A 19,944-nucleotide genomic window follows, 5' to 3' on the forward strand; every position below is an offset into this window, starting at 1 on the left:
ACTAAACCTAAGATTAGTTTAACAAGGAGACTAAAACCCTGACTAAACCTAAGATTAGTTTAACAAGGAGACTAAAACCCTGACTAAACCTAAGATTAGTTTAACGAGGAGACTAAAACTCTGACTAAACCTCAGATTAGTTTAACAAGGAGACTAAAACTCTGACTAAACCTAAGATTAGTTTAACAAGGAGACTAAAACCCTGACTAAACCTAAGATTAGTTTAACAAGGAGACTAAAACCCTGACTAAACCTAAGATTAGTTTAACAAGGAGACTAAAACCCTGACTAAACCTAAGATTAGTTTAACGAGGAGACTAAAACTCTGACTAAACCTAAGATTAGTTTAACGAGGAGACTAAAACTCTGACTAAACCTAAGATTAGTTTAACAAGGAGACTAAAACCCTGACTAAACCTAAGATTAGTTTAACGAGGAGACTAAAACTCTGACTAAACCTAAGATTAGTTTAACGAGGAGACTAAAACTCTGACTAAACCTCAGATTAGTTTAACAAGGAGACTAAAATTCTGACTAAACCTAAGATTAGTTTAACAAGGAGACTAAAACCCTGACTAAACCTAAGATTAGTTTAACGAGGAGACTAAAACTCTGACTAAACCTAAGATTAGTTTAACAAGGAGACTAAAACTCTGACTTAATTGCCCCACAGCATATATTTACTAAAAAAAAACCAGATTGGGTAGAGAGCATTCAAGGATATATATATATATAGACAAAAGTATTTGGCCACACCTGTTAAATTTTGATTTCAGGTAACCTGGCATGCCAGATGGATTTGTTTCAGTCATCCATCTGGTACACCTCTCATAGACAGCGTGGCAAAAGTATGCTGAAGGCCCTTTTTTATTCCAGCATGACTGTGGCCCAGAGACCAAAGAAGGACTAGAATGACCTGGTTTGATGAGTTTGATGTAGAAGAAGTTGACGGACCCACACAGACCCCTGACTTCAACCCCATCCAGCACCTTTGGGATGAACTGGATTAAATATTGTGAGCCATGCCTTCTCATCCAACATCAACATGATTTGATGTGGTCTTCCACTCCATGGCTGAGTTGCTGTTGTTCCTAAACGCTTCCACTGTCCAATAATGTTACTTACAGCTGACTGTGGAATATCCAGCAGGGAAGAAATTTCAAGAATAATCTTCTGTCAAAGGTGGCATCCACCATAGAACCAAACTTGAAGTCACTGAGCTCCTCAGAACGACCCGTTTAGCATCACAGATGTTTGTAAGCAGAGACTGCAGGGCCAGGTGCTTGATTTTATACACCTGTGGGTGTGATTGAAACATCCAAATTCAATGATGAACAGGTGTGGCCAGTAAAATCTTCTGTGAAGTTTCCCCAAGCTCCTGCCTTGGTTTGGGCTAAGCCTGGACATTTAACTGCTTTGGCTCTTCCGCTGTCAAACACCGATGATGACCTGAAAGAGTCAAACAGAAAACAGTGATGGGTTCTGTAAGGAAGCCTTAAAAATCACTCTAAAGACCGGTATATTTTGCATTATTTCTATTTGTAATCCTGATCCTGTGCTTCTAAGATGTCCACAGTGGCTCTTCTCCCCGGATGCCAAGACCACAGAGCGTCCGATGAAGAGACCGGCCTACAAAGCTCCTGCAGCGATGGGCTCCAAGATGAACTTCCATCCATCAGATATTTGTCCTTTTGCAGTCATAGGCCTCCTCCTCCTGGTCTTCCAATGGGGTAGAGAGTCCCACCTCAAGGCCACGAGGACATGGAGGTTAGACCCAGATCTGGCCTGAGTGTTGTCCTTCCGATGTGGTCCAGGAACTTCAGCTGCTCCCTAAGGTAAATGTAAAGTGCTTTAAGGGGTCAGAAGTCTAGAATAGCACTATTTAAGTCCAGTTCCATGACCATTCACTTTTGCTTTGTCTTTTTAAAAAGTACACTGTATCACAACTGCAGATTTCTGTCAGCTATGTTTTAGTCCATGTTCTTCTCCCAGCCTTGGTGGTTACAGCAGCCGAGTGTCTGCGTGAGGAGCATCGGCCGTGTCTGACAGTCTGACTGCTCCTCACGTTCACACTCAGCCGAAGAGAGCAGGAAGAGGAGGAGCCGCCTAAATAAGACCCTGTGTGTGTGATATGCATGCCTTCTGCAGCACTTCCTCCCTGTGCTGGTGTCTGATCTCTGTGTTCCTGCAGAAAAAGGACAGAAAGAAACTCCTTTATTGCACTCATCTAAATCAACGTTTTGAAATCAGTTTCATTCTTTCACAACAGTTTTTGAGCAACCCTGTTTTTTGCACTAACTTTAGCGTTTATGCTCAGCTGTCTAACATGTAGCTAGCCTTTCCTTTTTTGCTCGCTTGTAAAAAAATGTCAATCAATCAATCAACTTTTATTTGTAGAGCCCCTTACAACACATAAAGTGACCAAAGTGCTTTCCAATAAAATCAAAACATATGAGTAGGAATAATAAAACAATGTAAAACTAATAAAACTACAATAAAACAAATACAAGTGATGTGTCACGACTGAATGTTAAAAGCCAGTTTGAAAAAATAGGTCTTAAGTCTGGATTTAAAAAGGCCAAAGTCCTGATGGTTCTCATGTCTGGGGGCAGCTTATTCCAAAGTCTGGGCCCCGCCACAGAGAAGGCCCGGTCTCCCCAGTGTTTGTATCTGGCTCTGGGCACTTCCAGCAAGAGCTGGTTGGCTGGCCTTAAGGCCCTGTTTGGGACAGACAACAGTTCACACAGATATGCAGGAGCAAGGCCATTAAGAGCTTTAAAAACAAAAAGTAAAATTTTAAAGTCAACTCTCAAAGACACTGGAAGCCAGTGGAGAGAGTAAAGGACAGGGGTGATGTGCTGACATCTAGAGGTGTTTGATAAAAAACGGCGTTCTGCACCAGCTGGAGGCGACTGAGAGAGGACCGGGAGACACCAACATAAAGCACTGCAGTAATCAATTTTAGAGCTGACAAAAGCATGAATTGTTTTGTGAGTAAGTGTAGAGATGAGGGTATTCACCAGAAAAGGTACATCTGAGTATAGTTTTGTCTTTAAAGACATGACTGGCTCATGAGTGCTCATATTTTAGAGCATGTAACACTGCAGCCAAGTATTCACAGCACTTCACTGTTCCAAAATGGATTGAATTCATTTTTACCTCAAAATTCTACACACCATACCCCATAATGCTGAGGTGAAAAAAGAGTGTTTTAATTTTTGCAAATACATTAAAAATGATGATAGTAAAAATCCCATGTACTTAAGTATTCAGAGCCATGACAGTCAAAGCTGAGCTCAGGTTCATCCTGTGTCCACTGATCCTCCTTCAGATGTTTCCACACCTCCTCTGCAGCTCTGCCTCTCAGACACCCTGAAGATTCAGACGGAAACCTGGACCCCTAATCTGACCCCTCACTGTCTGCCTCAGAAAGATCAGTAACTCTGTACATTACCTGACTTAGAACAATAAACTTGATGTTGCAAATAAAAAACGTAGATATGATTATTGTCTAAAATATATACACTAACTTTTACGGCCTGCACCTTTACGCCAGTGCAACGTCTCCCTGCAGTCACAGTGAGAAGTCGTCTGAACCTTGTGTTACCAAAAATTTCCTTTTTACTGCTCCCTTATTTCCATTTTATTCCATAAAAGGTTTTTTTTTCCAAAGCTCATGGTTTCATATTCAGTCTACCCAAAGCAGCTCAGTTCTGTTGAGAGCCAGAGTCTTTAGTAGGCTCTGTTTTGTCTCCACACTCTAAATTGGCCGTAGGTGTGAATGTGAGCATGCCTGGTTGTCTGTCTTTATGTGTCAGCCCTGCAATTGACTGGTGACCAGTCCAGGGTGTACCCCGCCTCTCGCCCAATGACAGCTGGGATAGCCCCCCCCCCCGACCCGGAATAAGGGGTATAGAAAATGGATGGGATGGATGGATGGATGTTTTGTCTCAAAGTTGCAGTGTTGTTTTTCATTATTTCAATAATTGAAGTGTTCAGGGATTTATGTCCCAGTTTCTTATTTTAGCCCAGTGGGCTGCAGGTCTACACAGGCAAGCCATGAAAGTCATTTACAATAAAAACCACAGAAATTATTTTTCTAAAGACACATTTTAAATGTTTTTGAAATGCTTGATTATACTCTTTAATTTCAAGTCTCAGAAGTTTTAACTGATGCCATGTTTTTGTCATATATTGTGTGTGATTCAGAACAACCAGTGTCACGGTTTAACTGGTGCTGGATTAACTGGTGACACTGTGTTAGCTATTCTTCTATGCCACCTGCCTTTAAGAATTTATCAGTGTTTTTGGACACATTAATGCTACTAGGACAGAATTTGGCCACAAAGGGAGATTTAGTTCAAAGAGATAAATGCATTTATTTAAAAAATTGATTTTGTGACGCTAAAAATACCTTTCAAGTGATGTTAATGTCTCTGAAACAAGCATTTGCATTAAAATCCCTTGTTTATAAAACAAAAATCTGAGAATTATGTGTAAATATTTGAGTCTCATGTTATGGGCATACAGGGGTTTTTTGGTGGCCCCGGACCCTGGAAGACCTCCAGGTCTCAAAATTGACAACAGCATACTGAAGTTTGGGGAAAGCTGCTATAGACGGTAAGGATTTCCCTCTTGAAGGGTTTTTACCTCCAGCCTTTTACGTTGCAAATATGAAAATTAGACTTGAACTTCACCTAAATGTCTTAAACCCTTTTATTTCCCTCTGAAGTCATAGCTATGAGTGTAAGGTGACATTTTCAACAATAAAAGCCTCAGGGCATTAGATTTCATGCTTCTAGTTTACATGTGAACCTGTGTTTTTAAATGACAAAAGACTTCCCACTTTACTGGTCATAAAAACATTCCCCTGCAGCTTCTCTTTACAATGCATGGAGCGAAACTTCCTGTGGGCGGAGCAAAAAGGGCTCAGGCGGTGCATCTGCAGTTCATTTGAGGTTTTGTTTGACTTGCAGCCAGTGAAGCGCCGTTCTGTGGTGAAAGCTGCTCTTAGACAGGAAAACAGTGTGAGCTGCAGAGAGACAGAGGAGGAAGCTGAGAAAATATTGATGCTGTAATTGGATTGGAGGGTTTGAATTTTCAAACTGAGTTTTCTTCCTCCGGTTGAGCTAAGGTAGGCTTGAGGTATAGCAGCAGATAAAGTGGTATCATGGCTGTACAATGAACTTTAGCTTATGCAAATCAGACACATATCTCTTCTTAACTTCATGTTTTAAGCCATCAACTTTGCTTATCTACTCAAAACAATTTTATTGAATCATTTTGGATCCTCTTTCAAAAACACATGCTTTACTTCTTAACATTATTGCCCATTTAATGAACCAGTAAGGACAGTAGTAGTGGTTCAGACTAAAGGGATGCTCTACCTCAGTGTTACTCAACCCTGCTCAACCAAAAAGCCAAATTTAAAAAAATATCTTTGCAAGAACCACAATCTAAGAGGGGAAAAGTGGTGAAAATGGGTTAAAGTGGCAAAAAATTAAGTTAAAGTGGGGAAATGGCCAAAAAGGGGCAAAGAAATGGGAAAACATGGGTGAAAGTTGGTAAAAATGGAGAGAAACAGTGGCAAAAATTGATTAAAAAATAAGTTACAGGTGGCAAAAATGGTCAAAACACAGTAAAATGAGGCAAAATTGGGAAAAGTGGTATTCAATGGCAAAAGGCAGCTTAAATGTGCAAGAAGGAGCAAAAAATGGCAAAGAGGGGAAAAATGAAACCAGCAAAAGCAAGATAAACAAGGACAAAACTGGTGAAAAAATAGAAAAAACTGGTAGCAAAAAATGAGTAACAGGTGGCAAAATTGGTTAGAAAATTGAAAAAAGGTGGCAAAGAATGAGTGAAATGGGACTAAAATGGGCAAATGGTCAAAAACTTGCAAAGAAGAGGCAAAAAAATGACGCTAAAAAGTGGCAGTCAATGGAAAAGGGCAGCTTAAATGGGCGAGAAGGAGCAAAACATGGCAAAAAAGTGGAAAAAATACAGATAGCAAAAAGCAGGACAACAAAGGAAAAAGCTAGTGAAAAGGGGCAAAATAAGTGGCCATTTGGGCTTAAAAAGCTGTAAAAAAAGATTAAAAGTGGCATAAAAGGGGGAAATTGCAAATAAGCGCAATGGAAATATACAAACAAAAAAATTAAGGTTGACAATTTAAGCCAGTGGTGAAAGAGTGGGAAACAAACCGATTAATGTGACTTCAATGGATAATTTCTGAGGTTAAATTTGACCTTTTTAAGGTTTTCTGGGGGACAAATATTTCAAATAAAGACATAAAAGAGCCACAAATCATCACAAAAGAGCCGGGCGTTGGATCACTGCTCTACCTACTCAAACGTGAAGAGTGCTCTACTTCAACGAGGGAGAAAAGCAGGTTAAAAAATGTTATAGGAGCTCCTAATGAATGCAGTAAGTAAAAAGGTAGGCTGTTTATTCTGTATTTGGGGTGGGAACCTGTATCATTTATGTCTGCATTATTTTATCATGGTGATAAAAAATGATGTTGTTCATTTCATCTTATAATATGCTTCAATCTTAACACTGTGCTAAACATTTGCTCCAAATGGACAATACTGACTCCACCAAGTGACCAAAGCTTGTTAAAACATAGCTACAACAGCGACTAGGACTATTTCAGCAGCAAAATAAAAAGTCTGTTCTCATATTCCATTTTGTATTATACTTTTGTCTTTAACAATAAATGTAAGAATGGATTAAGATACCATAAGGCCAATTTAACTGATTTTTATTCAACTTTTATTATTGTAGAAGTTAATAAATGTAGATCTAATTAGAGGTTAAATACGTGCCGATGTCTTGTTAATTAACTGCTGGGGATGAAAGATGTTCCTTATATCTCGGTGGTCGATTGTGAAGCATTATTTTCGTGTGGTCTGTTTGGGTAAATCTATCATTCCTCCGACGGTAACCGGACACCAGTAAACAAGCCAGTCGTGACTCCCTTGAAGCCAATCCCAACTCATTTAAATCCCAGTGCCAACCAATCAGATCGCAGAGCCGTTTGAAATGAACGCTGAACCAGCCAATCAGCATCCTTCGCGCCTTTCTTGTCACTGGTGGTTTTGCTCAGAGGGAGGGAGCGAGCTATACGTCAAACGTTAGCGGAGTCCGTTTTTAAAATATACCGCTTAATATTTTAATTCCCCGTGCCGCTAAGGAATACTTTGTTAAACACGTTTACTCACTGGAATTATCCACGCACAAACAAGGTGAGTTTACCCACCTGGCTCTTCTTTTCGAAGCAAAATATCAAGTTGCCTTAACGTTTCTCTTTGTTGAGGAACTAGGATTTAGCCGAAGCTAACTCAAGCTGGTGGCAATCTGGGTGTCGACTATTTCCTGGAGTCTAAACTTATTTCAATCGATTTATTTGAGTATCAGTTACTGTTACGACGCATCTCTGTCATGATGGTATTTCCCTGCTGTAGGCAATCTTTATTCATCAGGGAAAATGGATCCAGTTGCCTCGGTGTTTATTATAAGGTCCCGTTTAGCGACGTGCATCTACTAACAACCAGATTAACGGTACGCTGCAATGCGATGGACAGGAATTAGACGGCGCCTACTTGTTCAATGACAACCGTTGCCAGATAGTGTTCACTGACAGTAGCCTGGTCGGACCGTAGATTATTGTAGAGTATACCCTTCAATCAGTCGCCGCGGTGCTAACTCTGTGTTAATGCGTGTGTGGGAGTTGAACTGGACTGTTGGATGGTGATGGGTGTTTGTTTCCTCTCCTACAGTGTTTGAATGTATGACGTTTTCCCTCCTTTCCTTGTTTGCAAACGCATCGCGGGTATCTTGAAGCTAAAAGAGATAACTTTAGCAGTGTTTTGTGGAAAAAAGTATCTTATCTACACGGCAGATGGCTGTGGCTTTATCTTTGAGTAATATCTTCTAATATATGTCTATGTTTGCTGTTGAGATGATAGAGTAGATGTGTATAGTAATGTGAAAAAGGCTTCATGTACAGTATGTTTCATTGAAGATGTGTAGGCAACATAAAGAGAAGTAAATGTGACACCACGTCACGACTAAAAACTTGTATTACGGTATGAACGAGAACTGATGGTATAAAATAGTTCATATCTGTCATGGCACATCCTGGCAGATGTAGAGGTTTATGAAGCTCTTAAACTATATTTAAATATTCATGGTTGGTGTACAAAGGCAAAGTTAGCTGGCGTTGCTATGTAGATTAAATGGATGTAGGTAGAAGGCTCTATAGGGATTGAAGGGAAACAAGAGTAGCTTCCTTAGAGTTTACTACTGAAAACACGTGATTGACTTCAGAGGGGATACAGACCAGGTGGAGCTAAAACCCCAGAGGGGGGGCTCCCCTGCCTGCCCAACTTATATTTAAAACTCCACCCATGTTCCAGCTCCTATCCTCTCATCAGCCAACCTGAGAACTGATGGGAAACTCTCAGCAGTCCCGATTTTGGCCTGACTTTCACATCCCATATGGAACTCGGCAGGCAAGCCAGGGGAGCAACGCAGGCGCTTACTTTGGGTGTGTCAAATTTCTATGGGTTTCACTCATATGTTGTGTTTTTTTGTCTTTTACAAGATGACATAAGTAACTAGTGGATTAGAGATGGGCTGCATATGTTTGACTCGCCTGTTTGTAGTAGCTTAATCCTTGTGAGCCGACTTGTAAATGGATTGTTGCAGTCTTTGGTGAATTAGTGGAGTTATTGTGTGTTTATGAAGGCTTACAAGACTTTGACGAGGTACAGATTGGTTTAAGTGCATAGTACAGTAGTAGGGTGGTTTATCATAAATCTTCTGTCCAGATTGACATGAGGTGGTCCTTTTAACGTGTCTCACAGTCTCTCATCAGACCAGTTTTATAAGTACAACCTGCCCATTATTAAAGAATGGCAACCACTGGAGCTTAGATAGGCCTGCCTGCTGACAGGTGACTGTAATTAGTGAGGCAGTAAAAAGTTGAAGGTAAAGACCAGATTTGCTTTGCTAAAGCCACAGCCATTCAGACTCCTCCTTCCAGATCTTTTCCTGAATATATCACACTACTACTGCTTGTCAAAAACTTTCTATTTTTGTTCATTATAACATAAAAAGATTGAGTTGTATTGATGTATCACATTTTAATTTTAATGTGCAGATTGTATGGTGTTGAAAGACTGCATATCTCACTGTAATGACATCCACAGTCAACATCCTTGGATTTTCTGGGATGGGAGATAATTTCTGTATACCTGAGTAGTCATTAATTTATTTTAAACAAAATGAAGATTTCATGCAGTGTTCTCCATTATTTATACAGTTGTTTGATTGTAAAGTGTGCTGCTGAGATATGGGGACTGCAGTACATCAGAAGCGGTTTTCTCACCACCATTAGATGAAAACAAAAGAAAGCAGTAATTTCAGGTAGCCCGGCTGTGGAGCTTCAGACTGTAGAGATAAGAAACTCAATTTACAATCTTAACATGATGAATTCTGTTTAATGCTGCTGTGTAAATAATGGATTGTACCATCCATTTTACCTAGTATTGTTTCTATCAAGTAAAACTTGCTGTCACATAATGCAAAATCTGTTTCTTAGCCTGTTAAGGATAGGCAGGCTAAAGTGTTAGCATCAAGCTAAAGAACTAAGTCATAAATCAATCCCAGTCTATCTGCAATAGGGCAGTCACCTTTTATAACAAAACAACTTCGAACGAATTTAGAATATGAAAACATGATGTTTGAATATATTCGACCCCCCCCCCCCCAACCGCGACCCAACTCAGGTACACAGTAAAATCCAAAATACTTCCACACAGTGCTTCTAAGATGTTTTGGTGTCGTAATTTTCCGTTCGTTGCTTCACTTGCAAAGGCCTTCCATTGTAAAATAGCATAGCAAATAGAGTCTTAATGGAGGTCAAGAGGGCATAAAACAGACAAGTTTCTCTGAGGGCGCCCTCTACTGGGTCGAATGGCAAACTACTTTAAACTGCATGATGCACTGATAGAAGGTGTATTTTGAATTTGAATGTCTCATTTCAGTTCGAATATGAACTTTTACCCTCAGGTTCGAATGACTGTTCAAATTTCAAATAAAAAGTGAAAGCCCTAATCTGCAAGAACACTGGATTTTCTTTGAACTATTGCTGGTGACTTCCAAATAGAAAATGTCCTTGAACTGCTCCTTTAAGCCTTGTGTTCTGTACTTAATGACAGACTTCCTAAAACCATTTTAAATAAGATACAGAATACAAAGCATGGATATTAAATGATGAGAATGTGACCATGTGGTTTACAGTCACACTGAGTGTTGTATATTAAAGTTGGGCATTGATGCACAACTGCTGTAAATTTTCAATAAGTAATGTGTTTAGTTCACTGCTAGCTGCTGATTGACATGTACATTTTTGCAAAGGCTTTGGAAAATGATTAGATTCAAAGTTGAGCAACGCAGTAACTTGACTTTTTTGGTGAAATTGAACTAAACAGCAGCTGAATCTTTGAACTGAGGTGTATAGGGAACACTGCATGTCACGTGCACGTGTGTTTGAATTACACTAAAGATTTAGTAAAGGCAGAAAGGATGCCCAATGAACCCCCATGAACATTGAATACTTCTGAAAACATTCAACAAACCGAACACATTTTTGGAAATTATCAACGACTCAGTGGAAGAATGAGAGCAGAAATGGTCTTCATTGATAAAGGGACAGTTTGGCAAATTTTGAACATGACAAAAGCGTGTGCCAATGTTGTCTCAAAACTTCAGACACCTGATCCGAATAGAAAAACAAAACCAAATTTGTGGAGACATTTTGGAGCATATTGAATTTTTCACAGTAATGCAACTTTAAAGATAATCATTTTCCAAAACCTAAGCCAAAACACGTGTACTTCAGTCAGTAGTTAGCAGTGAACTAAAGAGGTCAGTAGTTAGTGAACTAAAGAGGTCAGTAGTTAGTGAACTAAAGAGGTCAGTAGTTAGCAGTGAACTAAAGAGGTCAGTAGTTAGTGAACTAAAGAGGTCAGTAGTTAGTGAACTAAAGAGGTCAGAAGTTAGCAGTGAACTAAAGAGGTCAGTAGTTAGTGAACTAAAGAGGTCAGAAGTTAGTGAACTAAAGAGGTCAGAAGTTAGTGAACTAAAGAGGTCAGTAGTTAGTGAACTAAAGAGGTCAGTAGTTAGTGGACTAAAGAGGTCAGTAGATAGTGAACTAAAGAGGTCAGTAGTTAGTGGACTAAAGAGGTCAGTAGATAGTGAACTAAAGAGGTCAGTAGTTAGCAGTGAACTAAAGAGGTCAGTAGTTAGCAGTGAACTAAAGAGGTCAGTAGTTAGCAGTGAACTAAAGAGGTCAGTAGTTAGCAGTGAACTAAAGAGGTCAGTAGTTAGCAGTGAACTAAAGAGGTCAGTAGATAGTGAACTAAAGAGGTCAGTAGTTAGTGGACTAAAGAGGTCAGTAGTTAGTGGACTAAAGAGGTCAGTAGATAGTGAACTAAAGAGGTCAGTAGTTAGCAGTGAACTAAAGAGGTCAGTAGTTAGCAGTGAACTAAAGAGGTCAGTAGTTAGCAGTGAACTAAAGAGGTCAGTAGTTAGCAGTGAACTAAAGAGGTCAGTAGTTAGCAGTGAACTAAAGAGGTCAGAAGTTAGTGAACTAAAGAGGTCAGAAGTTAGCAGTGAACTAAAGAGGTCAGTAGTTAGTGAACTAAAGAGGTCAGTAGTTAGTGAACTAAAGAGGTCAGTAGTTAGCAGTGAACTAAAGAAGTCAGAGGTTAGCAGTGAACTAAAGAGATCAGTAGTTAGTGAACTAAAGAGGTCAGTAGTTAGTGAACTAACGAGGTCAGTAGTTAGTGAACTAAAGAGGTCAGTAGTTAGCAGTGAACTAAAGAGGTCAGTAGTTAGTGAACTAAAGAGGTCAGTAGTTGGTGAACTAAAGAGGTCAGTAGTTAGCAGTGAACTAAAGAGGTCAGTAGTTAGTGAACTAAAGAGGTCAGTAGTTAGTGAACTAAAGAGGTCAGTAGTTAGTGAACTAAAGAGGTCAGTAGTTAGCAGTGAACTAAAGAGGTCAGTAGTTAGTGAACTAAAGAGGTCAGTAGTTAGTGAACTAAAGAGGTCAGTAGTTAGCAGTGAACTAAAGAGGTCAGTAGTTAGCAGTGAACTAAAGAGGTCAGTAGTTAGCAGTGAACTAAAGAGGTCAGTAGTTAGTGAACTAAAGAGGTCAGTAGTTAGCAGTGAACTAAAGAGGTCAGTAGTTAGCAGTGAACTAAAGAGGTCAGTAGTTAGCAGTGAACTAAAGAGGTCAGTAGTTAGCAGTGAACTAAAGAGGTCAGTAGTTAGCAGTGAACTAAAGAGGTCAGTAGTTAGTGAACTAAAGAGGTCAGTAGTTAGCAGTGAACTAAAGAGGTCAGTAGTTAGTGAACTAAAGAGGTCAGTAGTTAGCAGTGAACTAAAGAGGTCAGTAGTTAGCAGTGAACTAAAGAGGTCAGTAGTTAGTGAACTAAAGAGGTCAGTAGTTAGTGAACTAAAGAGATCAGTAGATAGTGAACTAAAGAGGTCAGTAGTTAGCAGTGAACTAAAGAGGTCAGTAGTTAGCAGTGAACTAAAGAGGTCAGTAGTTAGCAGTGAACTAAAGAGGTCAGTAGTTAGTGAACTAAAGAGGTCAGTAGTTAGCAGTGAACTAAAGAGGTCAGTAGTTAGTGAACTAAAGAGGTCAGAAGTTAGCAGTGAACTAAAGAGGTCAGTAGTTAGTGAACTAAAGAGGTCAGTAGTTAGCAGTGAACTAAAGAGGTCAGTAGTTAGTGAACTAAAGAGGTCAGAAGTTAGCAGTGAACTAAAGAGGTCAGTAGTTAGTGAACTAAAGAGGTCAGTAGTTAGTGGACTTAAGAGGTCAGTAGATAGCAGTGAACTAAAGAGGTCAGTAGTTAGCAGTGAACTAAAGAGGTCAGTAGTTAGCAGTGAACTAAAGAGGTCAGAAGTTAGCAGTGAACTAAAGAGGTCAGTAGTTAGTGAACTAAAGAGGTCAGTAGATAGTGAACTAAAGAGGTCAGTAGTTAGCAGTGAACTAAAGAGGTCAGTAGTTAGCAGTGAACTAAAGAGGTCAGTAGATAGTGAACTAAAGAGGTCAGTAGTTAGCAGTGAACTAAAGAAGTCAGAGGTTAGCAGTGAACTAAAGAGATCAGTAGTTAGTGAACTAAAGAGGTCAGTAGTTAGCGAACTAAAGAGGTCAGTAGTTAGCAGTGAACTAAAGAGGTCAGTAGTTAGTGAACTAAAGAGATCAGTAGTTAGCAGTGAACTAAAGAGGTCAGTAGTTAGCAGTGAACTAAAGAGGTCAGAAGTTAGCAGTGAACTAAAGAGGTCAGTAGTTAGCAGTGAACTAAAGAGGTCAGTAGTTAGCAGTGAACTAAAGAGGTCAGTAGTTAGTGAACTAAAGAGGTCAGTAGTTAGCAGTGAACTAAAGAGGTCAGTAGTTAGTGAACTAAAGAGGTCAGTAGTTAGCAGTGAACTAAAGAGGTCAGTAGTTAGCAGTGAACTAAAGAGGTCAGTAGTTAGCAGTGAACTAAAGAGGTCAGTAGGTAGTGAACTAAAGAGGTCAGTAGTTAGCAGTGAACTAAAGAGGTCAGTAGTTAGTGAACTAAAGAGGTCAGTAGTTAGCAGTGAACTAAAGAGGTCAGTAGTTAGCAGTGAACTAAAGAGGTCAGTAGGTAGCAGTGAACTAAAGAGGTCAGTTGTTAGCAGTGAACTAAAGAGGTCAGTAGGTAGCAGTGAACTAAAGAGGTCAGTAGTTAGTGAACTAAAGAGATCAGTAGTTAGCAGTGAACTAAAGAGGTCAGTAGTTAGTGAACTAAAGAGGTCAGTAGTTAGTGAACTAACGAGGTCAGTAGTTAGCAGTGAACTAAAGAGGTCAGTAGTTAGTGAACTAAAGAGATCAGTAGTTAGCAGTGAACTAAAGAGGTCAGTAGTTAGCAGTGAACTAAAGAGGTCAGTAGTTAGCAGTGAACTAAAGAGGTCAGTAGTTAGCAGTGAACTAAAGAGGTCAGTAGTTAGCAGTGAACTAAAGAGGTCAGTAGTTAGCAGTGAACTAAAGAGGTCAGTAGTTAGCAGTGAACTAAAGAGGTCAGTAGTTAGTGAACTAAAGAGGTCAGTAGTTAGTGAACTAACGAGGTCAGTAGTTAGTGAACTAAAGAGGTCAGTAGATAGTGAACTAACGAGGTCAGTAGTTAGTGAACTAAAGAGGTCAGTAGATAGTGAACTAAAGAGGTCAGTAGATAGTGAACTAAAGAGGTCAGTAGATAGTGAACTAAAGAGGTCAGTAGTTAGCAGTGAACTAAAGAGGTCAGTAGTTAGTGAACTAAAGAGGTCAGTAGTTAGTGAACTAACGAGGTCAGTAGTTAGTGAACTAAAGAGGTCAGTAGATAGTGAACTAAAGAGGTCAGTAGTTAGCAGTGAACTAAAGAGGTCAGTAGTTAGTGAACTAACGAGGTCAGTACTTAGTGTACTAAAGAGGTCAGTAGATAGTGAACTAAAGAGGTCAGTAGTTAGCAGTGAACTAAAGAGGTCAGTAGTTAGTGAACTAACGAGGTCAGTAGTTAGTGAACTAAAGAGGTCAGTAGTTAGTGAACTAAAGAGGTCAGTAGTTAGTGAACTAAAGATGTCAGTAGATAGTGAACTAAAGAGGTCAGTAGTTAGCAGTGAACTAAAGAGGTCAGTAGTTAGTGAACTAACGAGGTCAGTAGTTAGTGAACTAAAGAGGTCAGTAGATAGTGAACTAAAGAGGTCAGTAGTTAGCAGTGAACTAAAGAGGTCAGTAGTTAGTGAACTAACGAGGTCAGTAGTTAGTGAACTAAAGAGGTCAGTAGTTAGTGAACTAAAGAGGTCAGTAGTTAGTGAACTAAAGATGTCAGTAGATAGTGAACTAAAGAGGTCAGTAGTTAGCAGTGAACTAAAGAGGTCAGTAGTTAGCAGTGACCTCCAGCTATTCCAGGTATTGGAAAGTCAACAGTTGTACGTGTATACCCAACCTATAACATACAGCCCTTGGTTTGACTGTGAGCCACATGGTTTTGTCCTCACAAGCGCAGTCTCATAGCCATTCCTCATATTTCTAACAGTTTTCTAACATATTGAAGTGTATTTCAATATTATCATTGAGGACTTGTGTCAGTGCTGCAGCTCTAGCTGCACTTGTCCAGGTAGGGCTGGTTATTGCTAAGAACCTCACGATTCAATTTGATTTCGATTCTTTTGGATGCGATTCAATTCGATATTGATTCGATGTTGATTTAAATGCTTTGATGTTGATTCAGTAAGAAGCAGAAATACACAAATGACCTGTTGACAATTTTTTATAATTATTTTAATGCCCATGTAACCATATGTGGTAGGTCACCTCACATTTTTTTAGCAATAAAACATCTGAAAATAAAAATGTGCACAATAATAACTTACTAGTGCATAAGGAGTACAAAAGTAAAGAACACGCCAGTTCTGTATAAACACTGAAAAAGTAAAGTGCATGTAAACTTTAATAATATTTCTTTCCTCTTGGAAATTGTGATAAACCTCACATAACATGGTTATGGTTGGTTGTTGTTTGGTCGAGTGCGGCCTCCATCCATACAACGCAAATCACACGCACAGTGACCCCCACTGGCCAGGAGGTGAATCGATTCAGAGGATTTGCTGAATTGATATTGAATTGAGGAGGGAAATATTGCGATGCATCGATTAATCGATATTTTTACCCACCCCTAAGTCCAGGTGTTGTGGTTTTTACTGAACTCATTTGTTGTCTAAGGAAAATGTCCTGCAGCTTTGGACATTCTATGATAATTTTGTCCTCCTCACTACAGCAGTTAAAGTGAAGTTTTCTGACGGTTGTACGGTTGTTCATGTAAAGTCCTTGCCTGGTTGGCTGTGACTTCAATGGCACCACTCTTTGGACAGACGGCTTTGGGAAAACCTCACAGGGACAGACCTGTCAGCAGTTCTGCCCTAGTGTGTTGGTTTCTAGACACTGAGCCTCCCTGGTCCCTAATGTTCCATAATGCTGACTTTGCCTGGCTTACCTCTTTGTGTTGGCTCCTGCACGCTACAGTAGGACTTTTTTTTGCCATTCCAAAAGTGTTCACCAATGCCTGGTCTCTCCAAACGTTACCCAAGATGAGTGCAGTTTGATCAGGTTATAATGTAGGTCCAAAACTTACTGAAGCAACTTTGGCTACTAGCTTGACTACACTTTTGAATAGTATGTTTTATAAAAAGAAACCCCCTGTGGTCTATGAAACTGTGAAAATAAGATCCATATTTAAGAGGTCCACAGTCTTTCTAATCCAGTTCATGTTTAGTCACATGATGTGTAAGTTACAGAATTTTTAGATGCAATGCCTCCTCCAGTGAAAAAAAGTAAATGAACAGAATCTTTACTGGTAATAGCACAACCTCACGTTTCTAATTTTTGAAATTAGATTGGTGAGTAATGGGAGCAAAGATGCTTTCCTTCATTTTAAAATATTGTTCCTACAGTGGAGGGTGGAGAACAGGGTAGCTTATCTCTGTACCAATATGTGATTTATTACAAAAAAGATTATTTTTCAGCTGTTTCATTTCCTGTTTTAATGTTACAGGCCAAGGTGAAGCTGCACTTAGAAGCTCTAACTATTGGCTTTATTGTTTTGCACTGTCTGAGATACAGAGTCTCATGTTAAAGCTTCATATAGCCTACTGCTGTTTCAACATTTTTCTGTAGCTTCTTGATATTGATATCACCCCGTACTCCTCCACTTGAGGATGATGGTTTTCCTCAATAACTATGAACTATAAAGTGGCATTTGATTGTATTGGAGGGATTTTATACGACATACTGCTGATGAAAACTGTCAGAAGAACAGAAACAGAAAAATAAACATAGAAATAGACAGGGTAAGATCTCTCCCTCCTGAATACAACACCCTTCTGCAGGAAACACTGCTGTCGGTTGTATATATTGTATGGAAATATATTTAATTGCAAAAATGAAATATTGTCTAGTTGTCAAACTGTATGCAGCAGCAGGGAGCTTTTTAAATGTAATTGCCGTGGTAGTATGATTGATAGAGGGTGCAGTAAGATTTGAGATTCGTTCAAGTCATTCCAGCAGACTCTAAGATGTTGCTGTACATCACTGTGACCATGGAGAGCCATGGGGCATCACTGTGACCACAGAGAGCCATGGGGCATCACTGTGACCATGGAGAGCCATGGTGCACCACTGTGACCATGGAGAGCCATGGTGCATCAGTGTGACCATGGAGAGCCATGGTGCATCAGTGTGGACATGGAGAGCCATGGGGCATCACTGTGACCAGCGAGAGCCATGGGGCATCACTGTGACCATGGAGAGCCATGGGGCATCACTGTGACCATGGAGAGCCATGGGGCATCACTGTGACCATGGCTCTCCATGGGGCATCACTGTGACCATGGAGAGCCATGGTGCATCACTGTGACCATGGAGAGCCATGGTTTATCAGTGTGGACATGGAGAGCCATGGGGCATCACTGTGACCATGGAGAGCCATTGGGCATCACTGTGACCATGGAGAGCCATGGGGCATCACTGTGACCATGGAGAGCCATGGGGCATCAGTGTGGACATGGAGAGCCATGGTGCACCACAGTGTGACCATGGAGAGCCATTGGGCATCACTGTGACCATGGAGAGCCATGGGGCATCACTGTGACCATGGAGAGCCATGGTGCACCACAGTGTGACCATGGAGAGCCATTGGGCATCACTGTGACCATGGAGAGCCATGGGGCATCACTGTGACCATGGAGAGCCATGGTGCACCACAGTGTGACCATGGCTCTCCATGGGGCATCACTGTGACCACAGAGAGCCATGGGGCATCACTGTGACCATGGAGAGCCATGGGGCATCACTGTGACCACGGAGAGCCATGGTGCATCACTGTGACCATGGAGAGCCATGGTGCATCAGTGTGACCATGGAGAGCCATGGTGCATCACTGTGACCATGGAGAGCCATGGTGCATCAGTGTGGACATGGAGAGCCATGGGGCATCACTGTGACCATGGAGAGCCATGGGGCATCACTGTGACCACGGAGAGCCATGGTGCATCACTGTGACCATGGAGAGCCATGGTGCATCAGTGTGACCATGGAGAGCCATGGTGCATCACTGTGACCATGGAGAGCCATGGGGCATCACTGTGACCAGCGAGAGCCATGGGGCATCACTGTGACCAGCGAGAGCCATGGGGCATCACTGTGACCATGGAGAGCCATGGTGCATCACTGTGACCATGGAGAGCCACTGGGCATCACTGTGACCATGGAGAGCCATGGGGCATCACTGTGACCATGGAGAGCCATGGGGCATCACTGTGACCATGGAGAGCCATGGTGCATCACTGTGATCATGGAGAGCCACTGGGCATCACTGTGACCATGGAGAGCCATGGGGCATCACTGTGACCATGGAGAGCCATGGGGCATCACTGTGACCATGGAGAGCCATGGTGCATCACTGTGACCATGGAGAGCCATGGGGCATCACTGTGACCATGGAGAGCCATGGTGCACCACAGTGTGACCATGGAGAGCCATGGGGCATCACTGTGACCATGGAGAGCCATGGGGCATCACTGTGACCATGGAGAGCCATGGGGCATCACTATGACCATGGAGAGCCATGGGGCATCAGTGTGGACATGGAGAGCCATGGGGCATCAGTGTGGACATGGAGAGCCATGGAGCCTTTACATTGTCTGTCTTTGGCCTGGGTCATAACTCTCTCTGATTATATTTTGGTAACGACATCAGTACTTTTTAATTTCACTTCTGTAGTACGGAGGTGTATCAAGCTTTTTTTTTTGACTACATCATATGTACATCATATATTTCCTTTTGGGGAACTAGAGAAATATTAACTACGGACTTCAGCTGCAAAGGAACTGAAAATAGTAGAGTTTTTGTCACCAATTTAACTTTACTTCGACAGCTATACCAGCAACCTCAAGCGGCTGCAGTGTTTACAGCTGCATCTCTGACTTTGTTTAATCCCACAGCCCGCTTCTTGGACTTGACATGGCCATACATCAAGAGTCACCAGATAAAACACACTATGAAACAGTTTTAAGACAGTGTTTAAACAAAAGCCTCAGTTAGATTGACAGATATGCTCTGCAAAGCCAGCACAGTTGCTATGTTGCTGTTATTACAGACATCAGACTTGGAGAGGGTAAAACAATATTTTACCTGTTTACTGTATTTCACGTTAACTACAGCATCGCCTTGAAATGACGTTCAGTTAGTCCTTGTCCACTTGGAAATGAAAACGATGTATTTTCTGTTTTGTTTTGGAGAAGTTTTCAGTACACGGTATTGTTTCAGGAAATGTCTGCGTAAGCATGGAACCACTGAAAACACTGTAGTATACAGGCCAAGCCTGTTAGTGGCGCTGTAACACTGCCACAGAAATGCACCAAAAGATAGAATGAGATTACAGCAAACGGCCTCAAACTTTCTCCTGGTTGCCCTTCTGGTTGTTCTCTGCCGTGGATTTAAGGACATCTGGTGTCTGCTGTTCAGGTGGTGGTAAAGGAGCATCAGATTTTGACATAACAAGCTCAGTAGCTTCTGCAGCATGAACACAACCCTGTAATCGACCGTTGTTGTTTTGGTTCGATACACACATGCAGCTTAACTTAAGTGGGCTATGCTATGTATGACATAATCATTCAAGAGAGATGCGATTGGCTGTCCACACAGAAACGAAATGTCAAAAAGAAATCTCGTATACAGAGTTGTTCACTCTGAGACCTGGTTTCAAAAAGTAGTGGTTATAATCTCACAAAACACCATTTCTGTGTGGTTGAAATGCAGATACGACAAAAAACTTTGGCGAATACTCCCGTATTTGTGTCCACGTTTCTGACAGT

At 41.0% G+C, this 19,944-nt stretch overlaps 1 protein-coding gene across 2 annotated transcripts in view; it reads left to right on the forward strand.

Annotated features, from left to right (window-relative positions):
• Positions 1–7,114: 7,114 nt before the first annotated feature.
• The window catches only part of lbr (lamin B receptor), a 47,626-nt gene continuing 34,796 nt past the window's right edge, over positions 7,115–19,944 (forward strand). For both annotated transcript variants that reach the window (XM_041805731.1, XM_041805732.1), the window contains exon 1: positions 7,115–7,244. The gene's annotated coding sequence lies outside the window, so the exon portion shown is untranslated. The remainder of the gene's footprint in view (positions 7,245–19,944) is intronic.

This window comes from Cheilinus undulatus, linkage group 14 (assembly GCF_018320785.1).
Source record: "Cheilinus undulatus linkage group 14, ASM1832078v1, whole genome shotgun sequence".
Classification (NCBI taxonomy): Eukaryota; Metazoa; Chordata; class Actinopteri; order Labriformes; family Labridae; genus Cheilinus; species Cheilinus undulatus.